This window comes from Nothoprocta perdicaria, unplaced genomic scaffold, assembly GCF_003342845.1.
Source record: "Nothoprocta perdicaria isolate Ctin4 unplaced genomic scaffold, notPer1 scaffold_169, whole genome shotgun sequence".
NCBI classification, from domain to species: domain Eukaryota; kingdom Metazoa; phylum Chordata; class Aves; order Tinamiformes; family Tinamidae; genus Nothoprocta; species Nothoprocta perdicaria.
This window is the reverse complement of record NW_020454860.1, coordinates 657355-679402: the sequence shown is the minus strand read 5'-3', so window position 1 is coordinate 679402 and position 22048 is coordinate 657355. Positions and strand designations below refer to the sequence as shown.

The following is a 22048-nucleotide window of genomic DNA, read 5'->3' as shown; positions in this document are numbered from 1 at the left end:
TGGCTTTGCAGCCTCTTGCCAGCAGTTAGCAGCAGGTCCCCTGCTTGAGGGTGAAGATGGGCATGTGGCATCATCATGGCGAGCACAATGAGCTGCAGCAGAAAGGGCGACTTCTGCAACAGTTTAAAAAAAAAAAAGAAGAAGAAGAAGAAAGAAAGAAAGAAAAAAAAGTGTGTGCACATTTATGGACCTGAATCAGTGGGGTTGCAGGACTTTGAGTTGCACTGAAAGGTTGTCTAGCAAGGTTGGTTTGAACTTTCATCCCTAAACTTCATTTTATTATCATTAAATGAGGGTTACATAATGTTGCTGGGGATGCACTTAGCTTGGATTGGATAAGCTAGCTTTAATTTACTTTAGGTGCATTTGCTTTTCCTCCTCCTCAGTGTCTCCTCTGTTTCGTTGCTCTAGTGAGAAGGCAGAGTTTCAGGAGGTGGTGTTTTTGTGCTGCTCTTAAAGTGGAGGTTGCAAACTGCTAGGAAAAATCAAGTATTGAATTTATGAACATTTAAGAAATATAAGTTGTATATACCTGATACGCCCCGTTGGTCTGTCAGTGCTGTTATTGGCTTGGCACAAGCAGTGTGGTGCCATGGGAGGACAGTCCAAGAGATCCTTGTCTCTCTGACCACGAAAGACTGCAGACCTCAAAATCAGCACAACGTACTGAGAGAGGCCAAGACTCGAAGTGTCCATTGCTTCATTTAAAGTGCAAGAGTGGGGACCATATTGGGAATTTTCTCACCAATGCTTCGAGCATACTTCAAGCTGAGTCAAACAGTTTAGTGAACAGTTGCACTAACATAACCTTTCATCCACATCAAAAAGGATCAAGAGGAACCTCAAGGATGCCATGGGAGAATCCACTCAAATACAAAAGACAAACCCAAGCAATTAAAAGTAATTAATTTTTAGTAAAAATGCCAACTTCTAAGTTCCCATCAACTAGACAGGCTGAAGTACTGAACTACTGAGTCAGAAGTTAAAAAAAAAAAAAAAAAATTTAAAAAGATCTTTCCTTCTGCTTTATAATCTCTGTAGGATTCTAACTTAGATATTTTAATAGTCTCTTTCATGAGGTGTTTTCAAGTGACACCACACCCAGGGCTGGGAAGAAGTTGCTGGTGGGAGGCTCTGAAAGCCTCAGTTGTTCACTCCCCCATGCCCAACACTCTCACATGGCACTTGATTTAAAAAAAACCAAACCAAAACAAAAAATAACCCTAAAGTGCCAGCTTTTTAGGAACTATCATAGAATTCAAACTGTTGCTGGGAGTAAACTATCGAATATGGATACTTTTTGTTTGTTTGCTTGTTTGTAATCCCATGGCAGTGGCAAATGTGATCATTTATGCTGTGATGAAAAATATGAAAGTGCTTTTAAACAGCAAAGATGATACAGTGGCTTGCTTTAGTAATCAAAGAGAATAGATGCAAATTATATTCATAGGTCTTACAGGTCAGTGAGGATGGATTTGTGGCTGGAAGGGAACTGATGGGGCTGGAGGAAAGGGTCAGTGCATTTTGATAGGAAACTGACTGTCATCCCTGCAGGACATACTTGTTTCTTGAAATGCTTTCTCTTCATGTTGCATATTGTCAAAAGTTACCATAAAAATAAATTTTTAAAAGCTGTATGGCTTTATTTAATATATAATAATTGTTTTCCTTTGTGTGTTTGACTACAAAGAGATTCAAAGTCATTTAATTTTTACATGCTTTACATCAGATATTCTCAATATTATTGACTAAGAAATCTGTGAAGAAGGAAGTTAGAGTATTATGCTGTAACTAGGTACTACTGAATAAAAAGCAGCAAGGCATATTTATGATTATACTTCAGTGTACTTTGGACTTTTACCAGTATAAATGACAGCAAAAGTGGTGCTGTGTAAGTATTATGAGAAGCATCTTTTCCCTTTAGTTCTGTAAAAGGTAGACTGTGGGAAATGTAAGCTCTGTAAGCTTTTGATAGATGTCATGATTCATGTTAGGCTAGCAGTATTCACAATACAAATGGTATTTTGGATATTGCAGAAGCAATAATTAATGGTTATGGAGCCCTCCTCTGTTTGGAAGAGTTGAAATAGTCTCTTAAGAGTGGGCTTCTTTCTGTTTTCAGTTACTGCCTCTATCAAATAAATAATAGGTTTTCTATGGCATATGTAGTATTTCCATAATGTTCTTTTCTTTGTCAAATTTTAGTCTTTTGACTTAGTTTATCCTTGCTCTTCGGAGACAATTTTGAAGGTCTGTTACTTAACTTTGCTTTGTAACTTCATCTTTTTGTAACCTAGCTAACACTTCCCCTTTACAACTTGACGGTGTATTTATTAGGTATTAAATGCACTAGATGTAAGATATGTCCTAAACCCTTTTTCATATGTCTTTCCTCATAAATGATTATTTTGCTGTAGGTTGTGTGTCTACAGACAYGGCAGAATAGCAAGGAGAAGATGTTATAGGGGCTTGGGATACTGATACAGGCTATTTGTTTTCTAACATAAACTTCCATTTGTTCTGTCTGCCAGGATGCTTTTTACCCTGTATATCAATCAATGTAGTACCTCTTTTTAAGTCTATAGCCAGGCAAACTGAAAGCAGCAATAAAAATGTAAGCTTTGCTCATTACAAGAAAAAGTTACAYCTATGTGGACCTTTGTTTAAATGCCAGGGTTAATAATACATTGATATTTGATTTATCTTAGAAGTAGAGTATCTGTATATAGTTAGGTTTCTAGAATCATGTTTTGAAAATAACTATACTTTTTAGTTGTTTAAAGTAGAGAAAAATAGTGAAAATGTTCACACATAGTGTTTTGGTTCTTAATCTCTAAATCCATTCCTGTTTGATAGGACAGTAATGCATGTGATTGTACCCTTTTCATTTTTCCTTGAATATATATACCAGTATCAGCTTTCAGATTTACTTAAATATATATATTTTCTTAAATATATACCTGAATGTCATTTTACAAGATGATAAACAGTGGAAAAAGAAAACAGAAATCTTTGCTAGCTGTGCTACCAGTTTGTACCATTTTCATTTAATGTTATAGAAAGTTAAACAACAAAAACATATCTTTCTTTTTACTGTTAGCCTGAGTTTGACAGTCTTGAGAAGTCTAACTTTCAAAGCATTTAAAAGTATGGATAAGTCTCCAGAGAGCAGTACTCAGTAGTCAGCACTTGCAAGTGGCACCAGCTTAACAGCAGTTACAGAAAGAAATAAGAACTTGATAGGGTTTGCTCCTTAATCAAGTGAGCCGGCCCTGGAGGATGAGGATGTCAAGTCTAAACCTGCTGCGCKCGGTGCCTGCCCAAAGCTCCCTTCAGCTCTCAGTGCAGCAGTTCTGCTTCCTAAGGAGTCAGCCTTGGAGAGGCTAGGGAATTTTCTCAGCTTTTTTAAAGCCTCACCACTTGTTTGCTGTGCGGGGTTTCGGGGCTTTTGCCAAAATCTGACAGTTCTTCCCCCCCAGCCCCACGTTTGACACTTGCACGCAAGACACAGAAGAGGGAAGCAGCGTGTAGGAGTTGCAAAGTTTGTTAGCGACTAAGCTAGTTACGCTGTGCTCGAAACAAACACTTGTAACCTAATTGCAAAGCAACCTTTGGGGCAATTTGTATGCCCCTCCGTAAGCAGCAGGAAAAGTTGTTCCAAAGTACCCGACGAGCTCAAAGACGTCTATGCCTGCTACCATGCAGCCTGTGCGGATAAACGCGGCACGGAGCGAGGCAGCAGCCCTGCCTAACTCCTTACAGCACCGCTGGGCTCTCTCCGCGGTGTTAAACCCAGGATCTCACCCGCCCCGCTTGGAAAGCGCGCGTGGCCCCGGCTCCCTTCTCCTTTCCCGGGAAGCGAGCTCATCCGTCAGCCCCCGGCAGGATCGCTGCAAATACCAGTCCTAATTCCCACGCAGCAGCCGTCCCGCTTCGGAGCAACGGGGCATCCTCCGGGTGCCGTGGCAGCTGCTGGGGGCTGCTTGCTCCATTTGTATTTATTTCCCCCACTTTMTATATAATAATTTTTAGTCCTTCAGTGTAACTGCTGTCTGTAAGGCTATGCCCAGCTCCAAGGGGAAGAGGGAGCAGCGGGTGCCGCCTTACCTGGTGCCGCGGGGCCGCTGGCCGCGCCGGGGCTCTCCGGCCGCATCCGCGCGCGCCCGCGCCGGGAGCCCGCACTGCGCGGGAGCGCGCGGCGCGCCCCAAGCCTAGGGCGCGTGACGTCACTGCCCTGGCCATATAAGGAGCGCGGCGCCGGCCCCGAGCGGCCCTTTGGCGGGAGCCGGAGGGTGCGAGACCTGGGCGGGGGGGGGGGGGGGGGGTTTGGTTGGCGTTGATTGGGGCGGCGCGAAACGCCTCGCTCGGCTCCCGCGGCCAGAGGGAGGGTCTGGGGTAGGGCAGCCCCTGTCTGCCGCCGGGAGTGAGGTCGTTAGAGCCGCGGGCTCGCGAGCCCGAGTGTTTTCCGCCCTCGTTTCCCAGCCTAGACCTTGAGGGAAGATGGGAAGAATTAAATTCAAGGTCGTCTTCTTTAATTTGCCCCAAAGGAGCTTTTCTTTCATAATTTTTTTTTTTTTTTTTTAAGATGTGCATGATTTGGATTCAAAAAAAAAAAAAAAAAAAAAGTGAATTTAACTGAACTTGTGTAGTGGAGATGTGAACATCAAGCCTGGTGCCTCTCTCTTCCCCCTCTCCTCTGTGAGGAGTTGGGGTCCGCGGAGGAGAGTATTTTATTTCCTGATGATGTAACTACAAAACAATTCTCCGAGTGATGATGGGAAGGCCAGATGAAATGTAACTTCTTTTTTTTTTCCCCCCTCTTCTCTCTCCAATGTTTTTCCTACAAAACCCTTTCCTTTTCACATGTTTGTGTTTCAGCTAACACAATTAAGCGGACTGACCTGCTATTTTTAGCAAGAAGGTTCTAAAGTGAATCATTTGTTTTACTAGTTAGGAAAGAGGCACGAGGCCAAAAGGGAGGCTTTAGGTTAAACTGAGGAGCTTAAGTTGTATCTCTTGTATTCCCTCTGCTTCACTGTAAACCCCGAATAAACCTGGAGAGCACAGGGAAGGAATATCTGAATTAAGCACAGCTTTAGTTGCTGCAGCTCCACAAAGGGTTAACAGGAGTTAAAGAAATAAATTCCTTCTGTGCTGAGGAGCAACTTAGACACTGAAAGTCTTTCTGCGCTGTTTTGTTCAGCTCTGTTAAAGCAGATGCACCCACAGCCCATTTACTTGCAGCAATTGAATTTTAGCCTTCAGATAAACTTTGGAACCGTTTAAGCTGTGCTGCTATCTGCTTTGTGGATGTGGCTGTATTGTGCTGGACATAATGCTAATAGATATACTGTACTTATTTGGAGGTGTTATCTGTCTCTCTGTAGAGACAAATGGTGATTAAAATGTCTGCATTTCATTAAAATGATTTTTTTTTTTTTAGCTACCCTGCATGTAGTCATACAAAGATATTTATATATTAGCTGGAAATTTTTGCTAAGCCCTTTGCTCTGCGGCTGAGCCAGGGCTTACTCAGAAGTGTCTTACATGCATATGTCATGCTGGCCTCCTCATCCTCCTCATAAATTTTTGAGGAAGCCTGGGTTTGTGTATTTGATCCTGACTCTTCCATATCTATCCAAAAGTGAGTATCCCTTTATAATGACCCTTCAAAAATGTTTCTGAGATTGAGACAAATTTATCAATGCATAGACTGTAATGCTATTTATTTCAGATTATTGGGAGAGCTAGTAATTAAATCCCTTCCTCCTCCACCATTCAAAAAAAAAAAAAAAAAAGCCTGTCCTTTAGCTAAAATTGGGCTGTGCAGATGCTTGCCTAATGTCTTTGAGAAATAATATGTTGTAAAGTTGCCTTTTTTAGAAGTATTGTGCTAGTGTGGGTCTGTTGTGTCACATAACAGCAATTCATCGAGGTGACCTTGGTATGAGGAACATGAGGCTGACTTCATCTTCAGCTAAAATCTTGCCCCATGCTCTGGGACTCCAGAGCTGTTTAAAAGAGCAGGACACATGCAGATGCAGGTGTGTCCTAGGCTGTATTCACTTAGAGTTGTGGGGAGCAGGGGGATAAGGTAAGAAGGASACCACCTTGTATAATATAGACATGGTAAAGGTGGTAAAAGTTAAATATGTATGCATTCTTTTATATATGTGTGTATATATGTGCATTTTGGAATGGAAATGATCATTTCTGTGTTTTACTTCCTTATTTTTCTTTCCTTCCCTCWCACATTGCTTTTTCTTTGTTTCTTTTCTCTTTCTTTTCACATGCAMAGTGTCTATCTCGTCAATCTTTGTGTAAAAATTGCTTGCATTTTTGTCCTCCCGCATGGAGCTGTTAGTGTATACCATGTGCAGCTTTGCAGAGGAGGACTTTCCAGAAGCTGATAAACAAAAGACCCTCTTTACCAGCCCCATTGTAGTTTGGAGTTCCTAGGAACACGGCTCAGACAGCAATGGGGATAAGCTTCTTGACAGTCTGAGTGGGGAATAGGGAGGGCAAATCCTCCCGTTCATAAATCTGTTTATATCCGGGGATGGCCAAAGTGTGAACTTCCAGTTTCTTCACRATTCTCCTCTGCAATGCAAATTGCGCATCTGGGATCTGCAACCCAGCCTAATCAAAGGGCGTCATCTGGGTGTATAACAACCTGATTTTCCTCTCTTGTATTGCCACAACTTAAAGGCTGGAGCGCACAGCTMCTTAAGTGCTGTTAAAGAACTGTATGATTGAGGTTTCCAGCTCTTGGATTGCAGTGACRCGAAGTTTATTTGCATCTGGGGCAATGAAAAGAGCTGCTGAGCAGCTTCCTCTGCTTTCCATCACAGTGTCCTCCCTTATCTGTAGGTGGAATACCTGTCCCAGTCAAGTTCATTCGGAGAACTGGTATCTTATTGGATTCAGCCTTCACTAATTGTGCCCTTTGCGCATATCTTTGCATCCAATGATCCCTAACAAAAGCATAGCTCTCAGTTTCCAGTGTGTGTATATGGTTTCATGTGCCTGTTGTAGTAAATGTATGTACCTAATGTCTTAGCCTGACTGAAAGATTGATATATTAGAGCTGCCTGAACCCAAGCTGTGCCCCTTTCCAAGGTTTCTGTCTATAGACTGATCTGCTCAAGTTGAAGCTGATGTTTTTTTGGTTTCAGTGAAAAGACCTGAAGCTGATGAGATGGTCCTGTTTCCTGTTCTTTGTAGTTAATTTTAYATGCACATAGATAGAAGATCTTTACAATACTGACACAATCTGAGTGCAATAGAATAATCCTATAACCTGTGATACTAACTTAGGTATGATCTATCTCAGTATGGTTGTGTTATTCCTTCAGCATTGCTGCTCAGTCGTTCAGGATGCTTTCTCATCTCTATGTTTGTATAGTAAAAAGGTTTCCCTCAGGCATTGATGGAGATCAAATTGCCTAAAATACTACAGGCCAGGTGCTGAGAAAGCGTACCCAGGCTTCCCTTCCCACTCCTGTTTATGCCACTCTTTGGTTCTTAAAGACTGTCTATATGGTGCTGGTGTTAGGTTCCTTGATTTGAGGAATTGCCTGGGAGGTGCTGTCAAGCCCAGCAGCGTCAGTCCCAGGCACTGCTGTTGTCACTCTGTGGCTGTCCTCTGCCACAAGGAGCACAGGGCTGGCAGATGTGCTTTTGTTGTTGTCTGCTGTAAGACTTTGATGAAGGGAATTAAAAAAAAAAAAATCCTAATTCCATAAAGAACTTGTGGTCTTGACATGTGTGTAGCGTTCCTCCTAAGTAAAGCTTTAATGATTACCAAAGATGCAGGGGTATGTTAAGAACAATGTCTATATTTGACCATACGAGAATTAGATACCTACAGGCAAAATTGCTATTCAGGTAATTCAGGTTATTCAGCTGCACACTCTTTTGCTCCCTAAAAAAGCAATTCTGTTTCCTTAGTTGCAAGCCACAATTGTTTGGAAGGGCTGTATTTTCAAGTATCACAGCAGCATAATAAGCTGTGGATTAGCAGAAGCTGGAGACAAATACTTTACTAGATCAGTAGGTGCATCCCYTGACGATGCAGGGCCAATTCCTGCATCCCGCTTGGGATGGCTTTGGGACAGCCTCTCTCTTCGCTTATCRTTTCATTTCATTACTTGTGCCTGTATCTCTCTGGGTTTTACTTGAGAAAATCAAAATTAGAAAACTTGTAGCAGATAGGGAGAAGATGGGAGAAATAAGCTGAACAGCTTTTGTTTAGACTTTATCTTGAAGTGCCTGAATTCCTCCCATTACGTCCATCATTAAACTACTTCTCTGTTCTTCCCATGGCAATTCTTAGCTGCAGTTTCAATGTCCTTAAACCCGTAACCTAACTATTGCAGCATTTGACCCTTTCCTTTAGCCATTTTCTATCTAAGATAAATAAAGGAAATTAGAACTTGGGCCTCAGTTCAACAAAGCACTTAAAACATAGTCCTGYGTATTTTTGTTGAAAAAGGAAAGGACTTCGGCATAAGCCTGAGTTTAATGATATATTGAAATGTTTGGCTGAATTAGGCTCTTGTCACATTTACTTCATGTAGATAGCGCTGAATCTGGGGCTTTTAACATTATCTGTGGGGTCTGTATCTTTAGGTTACTTTTATATTCTAAAAGTAGACATCTACAGAAGTAAAAATACTGTCAAAGCTTTTATTAGTGTTTTGTTGTGTTTTAAATGGTTTGGTTTTTTAGAGAAAGGTTCTGCTTAAACTTTGCAAGTGATACTGGAAAAGTAAAACATGCCAGATTGATAAGTTGAATATTAATGGAATGCATAAATGAAATCTAATGTTTAATGTTATTTTAATAACTCATGTTCAAGTTTTTTCTCCAATGTGTGTTCAACCTTTTCTCTGAAGGCTGTGGGAGTTCTGCCATTAATTCAGTGGAAGAAGTGAGTGAGAAGAGTGAGTACTCCTTAAATTATTTCCTGAATTGATAGTATTCTTTTAAAATTATATAACCAATTTGTATTTATTAATCTTAGCCTTGTGATTCACACTCTCTTAAGCTTAATTAGTAAAAGGGATTTCAGAGCTTTATATTCTAATGCATACCTTAATTTTTGAATATTACCGACAGAAGTATGGAAAATAGTGCATGTAAGTGACAGTCTGAAATGCACAGGCAAGTGTACATGGAAGGGCAGGGGGAGAAGCAGGCGAAAGGTCTAAAGATAACATTCTTTAGATTCATGTGTCTTTTACTATGAACCATGGACAGAAACAGATTCATATCTTCATTACTGTGTTTTTATTTTCTTTGGCAGCAGGAAGAAATATTTTTCCCATCCACCCTATTGTTTGCAAATTGCATTATTCCCCCCCCCCTTTTTTTTTTTTTGGCATATGCAATCAAAATTCCTAGCCTGTTATTAGGGATAATTAGATGCCKTTTGGTTGGACACTGTTTTGAGAAGTAGATGACTGCATCTCTTCATTTAACTGCTAATGACTTTCCTCCTCAGAGGAGCTGGCAAGCATTCCATATGTGCTTGTGAGATGGGTTCCCGTTGCATGTAGGACAGAGGTAAATTTTTATGATAAAGACATTTAGCGCATACTGTAGTTTGCCATGAGCAAAGATGAATGGATTTCATTTGTATGCTTTCTCCTAGCCTATAAAAACTATATATAGCTAAGTAATTTCTTCTCCAGAATAAACTGAGATACTGCTCATTAGCGTATGTGATACTCTTCACAACAGTATTTTGAGTCACCTGTCTAGTTGGGTTCTTCTTAATAGCACAACAGCTATTTCAGTTAATGCAGTAACACACACAAATTTTTATCACGTGAAGATTGTTTTTGCTGGTATGAAAGGAGCTAAGTTCCACATCTGTGAGAAGGCTTGGAAATAAGTCTTATTTTAAATCTCTGCCTTGACTCTTTAGACTTCAGAAAAAAATCAGTGGTTCTGTGTACCTCTGTCAAAGTGAGTTCCTCTATGTTTAGGAAATTTAGGAAGGTGGAGCGTTCAAGTTCGGRTCTGACTCCACATGAATCACCATGTCAGATCTTGTGTATTTGTGGGACTGCACTAAGTTAGCCTAAGCTGTGAATTCCATTCATTTTGCTCAAAACGGTCAAACCTCTTTCTGAGCACTTGAATACTTGCTTAAATAATAAACACTCAGGTCTGAGTGAAGCTGACTCAACATTTTCATAGACACAAGCTGGATATAGTGTCAGTGGAGGCTGCTGCTTTCAGTGCAGATGAGCACTGAAGATCAAGTTACTGAAAGTCCTTTCAGTTCCTTTACTTGTTGGTCTCTTCCCTTCATTTCTTTTTGCATCTCTGGTGCTTTCATTTGTTACTGGGTGGTACTTTCTACCACTGCCTAGGCATGCAAAGCACAGCAGGTAGGTTGAAGGGATTCGATGTTTGAGTGCATTCTTCTGACTTGCAAGTTTTATGGGGCCATGTAGCTACAAAGAATAGTTGTCTGAAAGGCAGAAAATTTGTAAAACAAGGATTATGAATGCTTTATGGAAGTGTCTTTTTGTTGGGTTGTCTAGGATAGCTCAGTGTGAAAATGAGAGATCTTAGATACACAGGCCCTTCTTTTGCTCTCTACATGCTGCCATGGAGTTTATGAAGTCTATGCAGTTTTTCCTGTCTCAACTGATACCTTTTCTTAAGATTCATGCTTAAAAACAGATTTTTAAACTTTTCTTTATTCTCTGCAATTTTGAYGCCTAGCCACTGATCCCTGTTTAGGACCCAGTACTTCAGGATAGTGATGATTTTGTTACCTATTCAAGGAACCTGTATTGTAATAATGGAGAGGTAAATGTATCCCATACGAGTGGGTTTTGATTGTGGGTGCTTAGGGATCTGACTTGAAAAACTCTGATCCCTTTGGGATTCRGAATAGCTGTACTATCTGATAGATTAATGGTTTAGAAATGTAACTTTGTGGGGTTCAATTCTCTGGTCTGGAAAAGTATTTACAGCATTCTCTCGACCTCCTAGTGTGCAGTTCCKTGTAGTTCTTTATGTTAGTATTGCCTATAGCAGGTACTGTACAAGGAGCCCCTTGGGTTTGGGGGAATGTATTTAGCAGACTCAGACACTCCATAGGTCCAGAATCCGCAACAAAAATTTCACAAAACCCTTGAGCGAAGAAGGGGAATACATACAAAAGAGTATTGATTAATTTGACTTTTATAAAAGCCTACGCTTGTTACTGAGTTTAAGGTAACAGTTTTTAATGCTAACACAACAATTAAGTTATATCTCTGTCTGGGAATACTTTTATTGATCTCATGACTATGGATGTTATGTCAACAGGATGGACCCTTGCTAAGAAAATCTTTCAGGCGATGAGTTAAATGCTTGAGTAAACTACAGATTGCTTCATGCTTGAAACTTGTGCTAGCGCACAAAGAAATGACTTAGGGCAATTCTCTTTTGGCACCTAAAGCAGAGACAGAAATCCCCTTTTATTCCCTAAAATCCCATACTACTTAAACAGTCTTCCCTGCAGCATTTCCCAGTACTGTATGATCTGCTTTACTTGGGTTTTGGTTGTAATTAGARTCCTTCATTGCTAATCTATTTTGTTCGTTATCTGTCTCTTAATTCTGCATACAAACTTCTGTTTCTTTTCTATTCTTTTTATTAACTTTTTCCCTTGATAGTTTAGTGCTGAAAGCATTCAGATGGACTTCTATTTGTTCAGGCCAGTGAACCCAGAAACTAGTAATACAAAAATTAATATTCATTAAATGAATGGTAGTTACAGTCCATATAAAATATCATGTGTATGTTGAGTGTGTGATCATGTTGCTCTGTCCAGAATTGATTCGATGTGGCAATATATTTGATTGTTTCATATAGTGATACAGTTTTGTATTTATAAATGAATTAGAATAAAGCAGCTTTTCTTTTACTACCAAATCTAATGCTGCATTTGATTTCTTGCAAATAACTTATCCTCTCAAGAGTTTACATTAGTACTTAAGTTTAACCAGAGCAGACTCCTTAAGTGGACATATGATTTCATTGTCAGTAGTTCTTTTGCAGATTTTTTTTTTAGTGGAACTTCTTTTTCCTAGCAAAGATTCTATTCTACATCAGAAAATCGTAGACCTTAGTAGTCTTAGGCAGAAGGACTTAAGCATGGTAAATTTGTAAAACTTCCAGCCCTTTCCACTACAATAAGTATATAAATAAGTATGTATAAATAAATATGAGCACAACCCTGGCTGCTAGCAAGGACAGAGAGAGGAAAGCAGTTCTGGTTGTGTTATTATAATGTGGTATGTGTAATGCTGCTTGCAACCTGTTGTGGACAGTGAGAACACTTATTATATATTTCAGTGTATGATAAATAGGGACATAGAAGTAGAATTTACAAAAGAACAGATATTTTTCTGAATTTCTAAGAGTTGTTGTATTGACAACCTATTTTTGCATGACCTCTTAGAATTTGCTTAAAGTTGGCCTTTCTTGCTCTGAGATGGCAGTGCTTTGGGATACTTAATCTTTTTGTATTCTYTGTTAAGGCTTTGTTTTAGCCCATTCTTCTGTTTGTATTTATCGCTTTTATTTCAGAATCCCTATAGCAGGTGAACAAAGGCTATTCACATAGACAACAAATCCGTCTTTTTGGTGTTCCTGATGAGTAATGAATGTATATGGATCAAATTCRACCAAAATAGGAGGAGTTATTCTGCTGTAAGCCTAAGGTGTGTCAAGGGTGACATAAGGCATACAGCTTGTTAAGAGTAAATACTTTATTTGGGAGTTATAATAATGCCTTTGACCTTGGAGCTAGGGAATGTAAAGAGAGCCTTAGCTTGTTGCATGTCCATGTGTATCTAAATCAGTGCAAGCCATGCCCAAATGACACTATATATAGTTTGCTCAGTGGTCAGTGTGGTGTGGGCTTAGAATTCTTGGAGCAATCCTAATGCAATAGGTATCAGAAACGCTCAGTGGCTTTTCAGCACACTTCTGTGTCATTCTGGTCTGGGGAACAGCATCTCAAGTCTGACATGCCTCGTGACCTTTCGGAAACTTCCTGGAAAAATGGTCCGATGCAAATGCATGCAAAAGAATGATGGAAGCTGTTCTGGAACTGAAAGCAGAAACATAAATGTGTAACTCACACATTAATGTGTTTTTATGAGTGTGCTTGAAAGGCTTTAATATCCACAAGAGTTCAAGAAGTTGATGCTTCAGAATACAATGGTGATTTCTTCAGAAAAAGTTGAAGTGTTGTTTGGGTAAGGATCAAGCCATGAAGTCATGTAGGTTTAAAATTCTATGGCTAATGATTCCAGAGATGCTCGATTTCTTTAGCTGATTGTTCTTTAGAAAATGTAACTAAGGACTGTTTATGATACCTTTGGTTTAAATGCCACATAAATGTGTTCCACATATATATTGAAATCTAAGCTTCTGCTTTGCTATTATGAGAAATGATTTCTTGAAGACATCTTCTCTGTTTCAGCTGTCTCTCAAAGGCAAGAGAGCTGCCTCATTTTCAGTAATGAATTCCTGCATGTTTCTAGAATGACATTTGTATCTTCAGTTGTGCAAGACGAAGAAGGGAAGATGTGATTGTGGATCCTTTTGCAGGTGTAATCTGTTATTTCTTCTCAGAACTGCAAGGGTGCATAAATAAAGATGACTAATTTTATGGAAACAAACTTCAGCTAAGAGGAACCTGCAGGTCCAAATACCCTCTTACATTTTTCTTTACTTTTTCCTCAACTACTACTTCACCAGATGTTAGTTAACAAGTCTTTTCTGTTCTCCTCTTTTACTATCTTATGCTCATCTGTGATTTTTAAGTGTCTCCAGGAAATAATAGCAATAAGGGAGACTGCCTAACATTTTTCAGGTGGGCTTCTGGTCTGCATCTGATGTCTTGTAAAAGATAATAAGCAATTGGTGATAATTGGAAGGCATGGGGAGAACCACGTGAAGATGCTGATGTCTAGTGGAGTGACTGGGAAGGAGTGATTGAGCAGCATTTTCAGCATTTACACTGGAACATAGAGAAGTTTTTGATCATTATTTTGTTTGTGCAATATGAGTGGGAATATGAGTGGGAAAGAGAAGAGGCCCAGAACTGGTCACAGAACCCTAACTGGGTTTCACTTTGGATTTAGTCTGAGTTTAGTAAGGAAAATGGCTGGGTGTTGCATTTCTGCCTGGAATTATCTTGTGAAACTGTTATTTCAAATAGAGCCAGGTTATTGCTGTTGGTCGCGTGACATTGCGGATAGTGAAAGCAGTCACCTTCCTCCACATCAACTGGCTGATTTTGACTCTGAAGAAAAAACTGTTCACTTTGTYTTCCAGGCTCAGCTTGTCAGAATTGTTTCACTCTGTCTTTTTTTATTTTTTTGTGCTGATGTTTTTTTCCTTGCCCTCCCTACTCATTGCTAATAGTAATCTTTTATGTGAGAGTGATTTTTGCGGAGGCAATAATAGCATTTTGCTTTCTACTGCCTGAGACTTCTAGGGAATGCTAGGAGAGAAGCCTTTTTACTTTTGATGGGCTTTTTTTTTTAACATTTCTTCATTGACCTGCTCTAAGGAAGCTGATGTATATTTTGCAATATGATGTGATAGTCCTTTTAAGAATACATGTGTGTGCATTGCCTTAGGCATTCGTGGGATATTATTGCTTCTACATTAAGGAATAAGGAATCTACAGAATATGCATTCATTTGGAATATTTGAACATCAGTCTCAATAAAACCTTGTTCACTTTTTTTAAGTTACAAGTACGTTGATACAAGTTGAATTTTCAGATACAACTTCTCTAAGAATTGTACTATATATATGTACTATATGCATTGTTTTGACTGCTTCCCTTTGGGCATATACATTTACTAGAGAAGGCATGTTTTTCACATTTTTATTCATAAATATAGGTTGGGAGTGGGTTATTACTTTTGTTTCTGAAAACCTGTTAAGTTAAAATGAAGCATGTTTGGGTTTCGTTTSTTTTAAACAAAACTTTGTGAATAATTTTGAAGAAAATGATGATTGTGGGTTTTGTTATCTGAAGGACTGTAAAAACTAGAAAATTGGACAAGTCAGAAAGGGAGGCACAGAGCTCTAGCAGTTGGATCGTTCAGACTGAAATGCACTTGAGCTTTTGAAATGTGGAGTTCATGCTGGACATGTTCAGATGCTTTGTTTAAAGCATAGTTACTTCCAAAGTAACATTACATCATCTTATTTGCAAAGTCACTATGCTATAGTTGCCTTTACATCCAAAAGAACTCCCAAGGGGGATCTCAAGTTATAGGCATTACATAATCAGAACAAAGACTCTCTTGGCTGATTGTAGCCCTAGGGTAGGATAAGAATGGTAGTTGCATATGGAATACGTAATCTTACAAAATGAACCTTTTCGTAGCCTTACTATCAGGAAGTATAAAGTGAAATAATTGGCTGCAGACAGAATTCCTGAGGGAATGGCAGAGCTGAAGAAAATAAGATTTGTAAATCAGGTAAGAGTTTACTTTTCTCTAAATGTATTTAAATGTATTGAAGCAAACAGAATGAAACAAATTTTTGCAGCTCTGTTTATGAACTGGTTTGTTGAAATTTCATGTGGTTATTCCTATCCTTAACAAATGCAAAGGCAGACCAGTTTTTCCCCCGTCTGTTATTTTAATGTATTAGAAAATGATCCACCTAAAATACCATAAAGAAACTTCTTTTAGTTATGGGATAAAAAATCTTTCTAAGGTAATTGAACTACTGCTTATTGTTATTCACCTGTATATGCAAAAATTGTTGTGTGTCTGACAACTTTAATTAATCCAGTACAGAACAGATCTCATTTCTGACTTCATAGTTCTTAAGGTATTTGGAAACAATACCAAAATTTGGCCTTGTAGTGATTGTCCTGGCATTTTGTGTGGGCCCAGTCTAGTTTAAATGAGGCTAGATTTCATAAACTTAATTGTAAATAAAATGAGTATATAAGTCGGGGGGGGGGGGTGTTGCATGAAAAATATAAATTAAAAAATAACATATAAAAGACTGAGCTTCATGCTGTGACCTACAAGTGATTTCTTAACTTGTGTTAAGGTGTTTTTCATGCATGTTATCTGGATAAAATCTCAGCAGACTTTCAGATTAAAACTAGTCAGCCTTAGGATATGGGGACCTATTAGAGCAGAGACACTCTTTCAGTGAGACCTGAAGTCAAAGAACCTGAAGTCATGGATATTGCATCTCTTCTCTCCTGTCCTACATCTACACTAAATTGGGTACCTGTGCAAGTCATCCATCAGTACTGGCATTCCTTTGGAGAAATAAATGCTAAACAGTAGGAGTGGGAACTTATTGGCAGCTTTTTTTGTTAAAATGCCTGTCTCGGTGTCTTCAGAACTACTAAATTCAGTATTGGATGTTTTACAGAATCCCCCAAATCCTGTCTAGATCAATTCCAGATGGCCAGTGCTCCTATAAAACTCTGAAACAGGATACTGATTTTTAGAGTATTGGCCTGAAAATATTGGGATTGATACTTCAAAGACAACTGGGATAGAAGTGTGTGTAATGCTTAAGATCCTGAAATGGAATGGAAAACACGGACTAGAAAGACTTAGCTTCTCTTTTTATCAGTTGACACTCTGTTTTCATTCATCTGCAGGAAAGACCATGGATGAGTACTTAATAGTCTTAATATTGTTAGTATTCAAAATTTGATGGAACAAAATGCGTGCTAGTGCATCATATATATTGTTTAGGGCCCTGCTAGTTGGCTTTATTTCTGCTCATCTGCAATTCTGCTTAGAGAACAGTTTGCTAGTTTGCTCATGTGGGTTATTTCCTCCCTGATACYCATTCATGTTTATATGAAACAAAAGATTATATAGGTCATTTTGGAGTGTTAAGTGGATGTGTTGCTGATGAATATTGAGGGGGGAAAAAAATGGGGKTTTTGTAGAAGCAGCATAAACATATAGGATTTATCTGTTTTGGCAGTGGAACTCACCGCATGACTCCCCTGCCATTTGCCTTTCTAACTTGATCCTGGATATTCCTTTTTTTATAAGAAGGCTAAAGAACTTTTGCATTCCACACGAGAGTCACTTGAAACTTTGGGGGACCTAATATGCACCTTTTTTTAATCTTGCTAACTCATTCTTCTTTTTGACAAAGTGCAAAAATTGAAAATGACTTGAAGCATGTTTTGAAGCTCTTTATGTTTTCTTTTTTTTTACCACAGAATAAGCAGAAATAGAGTTTAGCTATGTTATGATTGTTTGTCAATAAAGGTGACAACTGATTGTTTATTTACAGACGGGGTGAGGTTCATATTAGTGAGGGCAGGAACTTGCAGCACTGAATATGAATAAGAAAAGGACATCTTCTGACTTAGGGACCACTAACCTGAGAAGCAAGGGAAGGCAGAATGCTATATGAGTTGCAGTTGGTTTCATGGTGACATTTAAGGAGATTCTCATGGAACTAGCCCAGGTGTTCAAGTGTTTAACAATGTTCTTATGCTCTTGGGGTTTTAAATGAAGGCAAGATGTTATTCTTTGGCCTTGGATCATGTAATTTAATTGCAGTAATTTTCCAGCATTGAATAGATGGTTCCGGTCTTTTCCTTCAAAGTCTCCTCTCATAAAACATATATGATTTAGTGGTATTAATTGTCAATTTTTATGCTGATAATCAGTATAAGAGATCATAGAAGAGAATGGTAAGGTTAATAAATACTTGAATTCCTTTCGGTTGAATAAAGTTTTTTATTCATGAAAGATTTTTTTAAGTTACTGAAGTTTTTTTTTAAAGCATCAGAAACCGTCCAACACTCTTGCACTGCATTTTGTCACTGAGTGACTTCTGGAGTTTTTTGATTATTTTGCATGTTATTCAGCACAGTTCTTGATGAACTACCTGTTTATCCCCTCTTTGGTGTTTGTAAGTTTGAAATRTATTTTGGATAATTTGTAGCATAAGAACTAATTTTATTTTGCTCCATTATTAGAGTAAGATAATGTATCCTTATGGGCTGTTGCTCRGATGGATTTTCAGGGTATAGCCGTAGTCATCTTCAGGAGAATAGATACCTTAGCATCATAGGATTTCAAGTCATCAAACTCATTTGCTTTTCTGTTCTTTGTGCTTTTTTCCCCTGCAGTTAACTTTGTGCTGAATTTCTTTTTCTCTTGGAAAAAATATGTATATAAATTTATCCTTTTGTGATCTTTTGGTGGGGAAGGGAGAGGAAAGAAGAGCACAATTGCTGCTCTGTGTCTGTTTTTGAGGTCCACTGCTCTTGAATTTTGAAGTGTGCACCTAGACTGATCCCAGGAAAGCAAGAGTTCCAAGCAGAGAGGCTAAAAACTACTAAACTGAGCAATGAGTTTACAAGAAAAGAATGTTGGATGCTTGTGTTGATGCTTGGGTAAGAGATTAACAAAGGAATCCTCCATCTGGAAACTAAAAGGAGAAAAAGTTTATTTAAGGTGGCCTTAAAAAAATGAAAATAAAAAAAAAATCACTTCTCTGGTACATGTCTAGAACTATATATTTTGCAGCATGAGTCATGGATGGCTTTATAGTTACACATCCCCTTACGTAGAAGGAATAAACTTTGGAGAAAAGGAAGTTAAGAGAAAACAGAAGTGTGAATAACTGCTAATGGTGCTCTCTCTGGCTCCATTCAGTCTGCCATTTCATCATACATGAAGGGGGTAATTCAGAGATTCCTTTCTTGGCACATAAGTGGCAACATATGTTTGAAACAGTCAATGGAAACTGTAGGGAAAAAAAATGACAGGCATATGGCAATAGGAAGGCAAGGGAAAATTTGTTGCCCTAACGTTAGCCACATAATTGGTACACTTAACTTCTGAGGGACTGATTTATTTAAAGACAAAAAAACTGTGCTGCATTTGTTCAGGTTTTCTTTATATAGCTCATATCTTACAATTCCCTCCTAAGGTCTGTCCAGAGAACTCTGAGGGAGTAGAAGGTTATGTGTGAGATCCAAGACTAATTTTTGCCACAGAACAGAAGAAAAATACGAATGCAAAATCACACACCTGCCTTCGTCCATCTTCTCATTTTGAAAGAGGAAATGTTGAAAACCTGATATATTTTCATATTCAGTTATGTGGGCTTTCTAACCATATTAATTTAGCAAGAATGTTTATGACAATGCAACTTAAGATATTTACTGCTTCATGAGTAGCAGAGCTGTACTGAAAATAAGCATCACCCAAAATAGTGTTGTCAGTGCAAAGTATATGAGGAGTATTCCCAGTTTGGTGTGACTTTGTGCACAGAAATATAGAAAAAAACAATCTATACTGAGTTTGTACATTGTGTAGTGAACACTGTGTCGCCTAAATCTCTTTAAGATCTTTAATCTACTTAAAATTAAGAAAGACATGGAAGGTCTTCTTATAGGGGATGTTTCCACATTAATGAGAAGAGATGGAATGACTGCCTTAAGATCTGTCCAAGTTCTTGTTAAGGACGTTCATGGTGGCTCTCATATATCTATGCAACCAATTCTTTCTTGTTTAAGCATGGAGAACTTTTGAAAAAATTGTGTCAATTTTTCTTCAATTTTTGGCAGCAGTATTGCATGTGTTTTCAGTACTTCCTTTGTCTCCAGTGAAGAATGGTAACTTCATACCATAACATACTGAGTAGGAGAGCAGAGTTTGCACACAAGCCCTGCAGTCTGAATATGTAGAGGCTGATTTGTGAAAGAGAGAAATGGGCAGGAGAAGATGCCAAATATAGCAGTGAATGCTCTGTTTGATGCATAAGAACGTGATGCATCTCTAAGATGATGCTTTGCCAGTTACCTGGGCTAGAACATTGCAGGCTGAATGGGAAAAAGGCTTGCATCCTTTTATCTTTCACATCCCCAATTAGGAATCAGTTTTGTAGAGTGTGTTTTGGAAAATTTAGTCCTTTTGCTGTTCTGTTTGAATTTCAGTTTATGAGCGAGTAATTGTTAAGGAGATGAACTGCCTTTGATATCATAAACATGTCAACAAATTTGAATTGTTCCATGAATTGACTGTCATGATGGCATAAAATATTGTGAGGACTTGTCCTAGCTGATTTTTTTTTCCCTCTCCAGGATCTTAGTTAAAATATATAAAATAATATCTACTGTCAACTGTCAGAAAAGAGTCAGTTGGTGGCTCTTAAGTCATTGTATTTGACAATCGTGAAACTGAAATCACAAGATACAGCGTTTTTATGGTGTGAGAAACTTCAGGCTGTTTGTACAGCTCTTTTCAGCAACAGAGTTTCCATGTCTGTGTGCTATGACTGGCAGTGATCCTGCAAAAAAGGAAAATTTTAAACAGCYGTGTGCAGGCTGCCCAATGGGAAACCTACACAAGTGCACGTGTGTAGTGCACTTGGGTAATGCCAGCCACTTCCTAACACAAGCCAGCTCATCCCCTTTCCTTTTTCCATGTCCAGCTGTAACTGCTGCCCCCTGTTAATTCAGCCTCTATATAACAATGCTGGGTTGGAGAGGATCCCTCTAATGCTTCTCCCTGGCTCGAATTCTGTAGTCTTATGCTACCAGGAGTCTTGCCTGTTGAGGAAAAGTAGCAGATCATTCTCTCAATCAGCAGAGCTTTAAAAGCTTGTTCTTACCCCAAGTTTAAAATCCCTGATAATTTACTGACCTATTTTTTTTTTTTCTTATAAACTATCAACTGCTTGAAACACTTCTTTTGGAGCATTGGACACTACAGATTCAGCTCTACCTTGTATATTGTTTATACAGATGTGTATCTCTGAGTTCTGGAAGCATATCCACTTTCTGATTTTGGGAGGGAATTCAGGTAGATAAAGTTWATTTATGCAAGTATCAGTGGAGTAMTCTCCATGGTTAAAAGTTGTAAATAATTCATACTCCTTGGGAAAATTTTGGCCAGGTATGCTCCTTAGAATTCAAGATATCTTTGAGGGTTTCCAGTAAGAGTTAGATAGCAGGGAGGGGGATAAAGCCATGAGCTTCTATTTCTGTTGTCTGAATTAAGATTTATCTGATGCTGTGTTTTCAGCACACTGCTGCTCTTTTCCAGCCTAACTAGTGATGCTGGCAGACCTTTGCTTGTCTGATTTCAATATCTTGAGTTTTTTGGTTTGCCATGAGGACCTTGGGAGAAAACCCTTTTAATTCTTGTCCGCCTTCACTTCTCAGCAGTAGAATTGGGAATGGTTGATCAGAAGGGTAGGGTGCTTATTTCAAGTGCATCTACTTTGAGGATGGTTGTAGGATAAAGCTGCTTTCTTTGTTTACGGACTCTGCCTCTGCTGACCTGAAGCAGTGTGTAGGTGAACTACAATCCTTACTGCCCAGAATCTGAAATGGAGCCATCTCATCATTTATCTCTACCTTCTCTWCCAAAAGCTTGCTCTCGGTTCCCTTGATATGTCTTTCCTTGGGATATAGGAAGATGTCCGAAGATCTAACCGTGTGTAAGGATGACCACCAACAATACCGCTAACTTTAAAAAGTACACGATGATCATTAGTGTTGACCTCCCTGCTGTTATTGCCCTGCATTGGTTGCTAGTTATTTTGAAGAGAATCATTAATTGACTTGACTCTAGAAGCCACATTTGGGTACCATTAGCCTTTCATAATGCTGGGAAGACAGCAATGTTCTCCCACTTCAGAGATTCTCTAAGCCTTAGATTGGGGCTTCTTCTTGAATTTGACTCCTCCTCTTGTTCAGAATCATCAGAGTTGGTTTTCAGGGCTTAATATGTTCTAGATTGTTTTAATTAATCCTTTCCTGCTTTACTGGGATGAGTTTCCTCTTTGGGTTTTAGGGATCAGCTTTTCTGTTTACTTCTCCATCTTGCCCAGGTTCTTGTTGTAAATTCAGGTTCTTTCCTGAGCTGAAATTTTACCTAGAGATGATTAAAAACTTTGTATTCTGAAGAGCTCTCTAGATAAGCTACACAGAATACAAATCTGATGCTTTTCAAGTTTTATTACGAATGATAATTTAAGGTTTGTGAATATT

General features: G+C 38.8%; 1 protein-coding gene across 2 annotated transcripts in view; it reads right to left on the bottom strand.

The window, feature by feature from the left end:
- Positions 1 to 22048, bottom strand: part of FILIP1L (filamin A interacting protein 1 like) — a 65037-nt gene that overhangs the window by 15494 nt on the left and 27495 nt on the right. Inside the window, exon 1 of one of the 2 annotated variants that reach the window (XM_026035869.1) lies at positions 4108 to 4150. The exons of the other annotated variant lie outside the window; for it this stretch is intronic. The gene's annotated coding sequence lies outside the window, so the exon portion shown is untranslated. Of the gene's footprint in view, positions 1 to 4107; positions 4151 to 22048 lie in introns of those variants that run through there. 2 annotated transcript variants of the gene reach the window in all.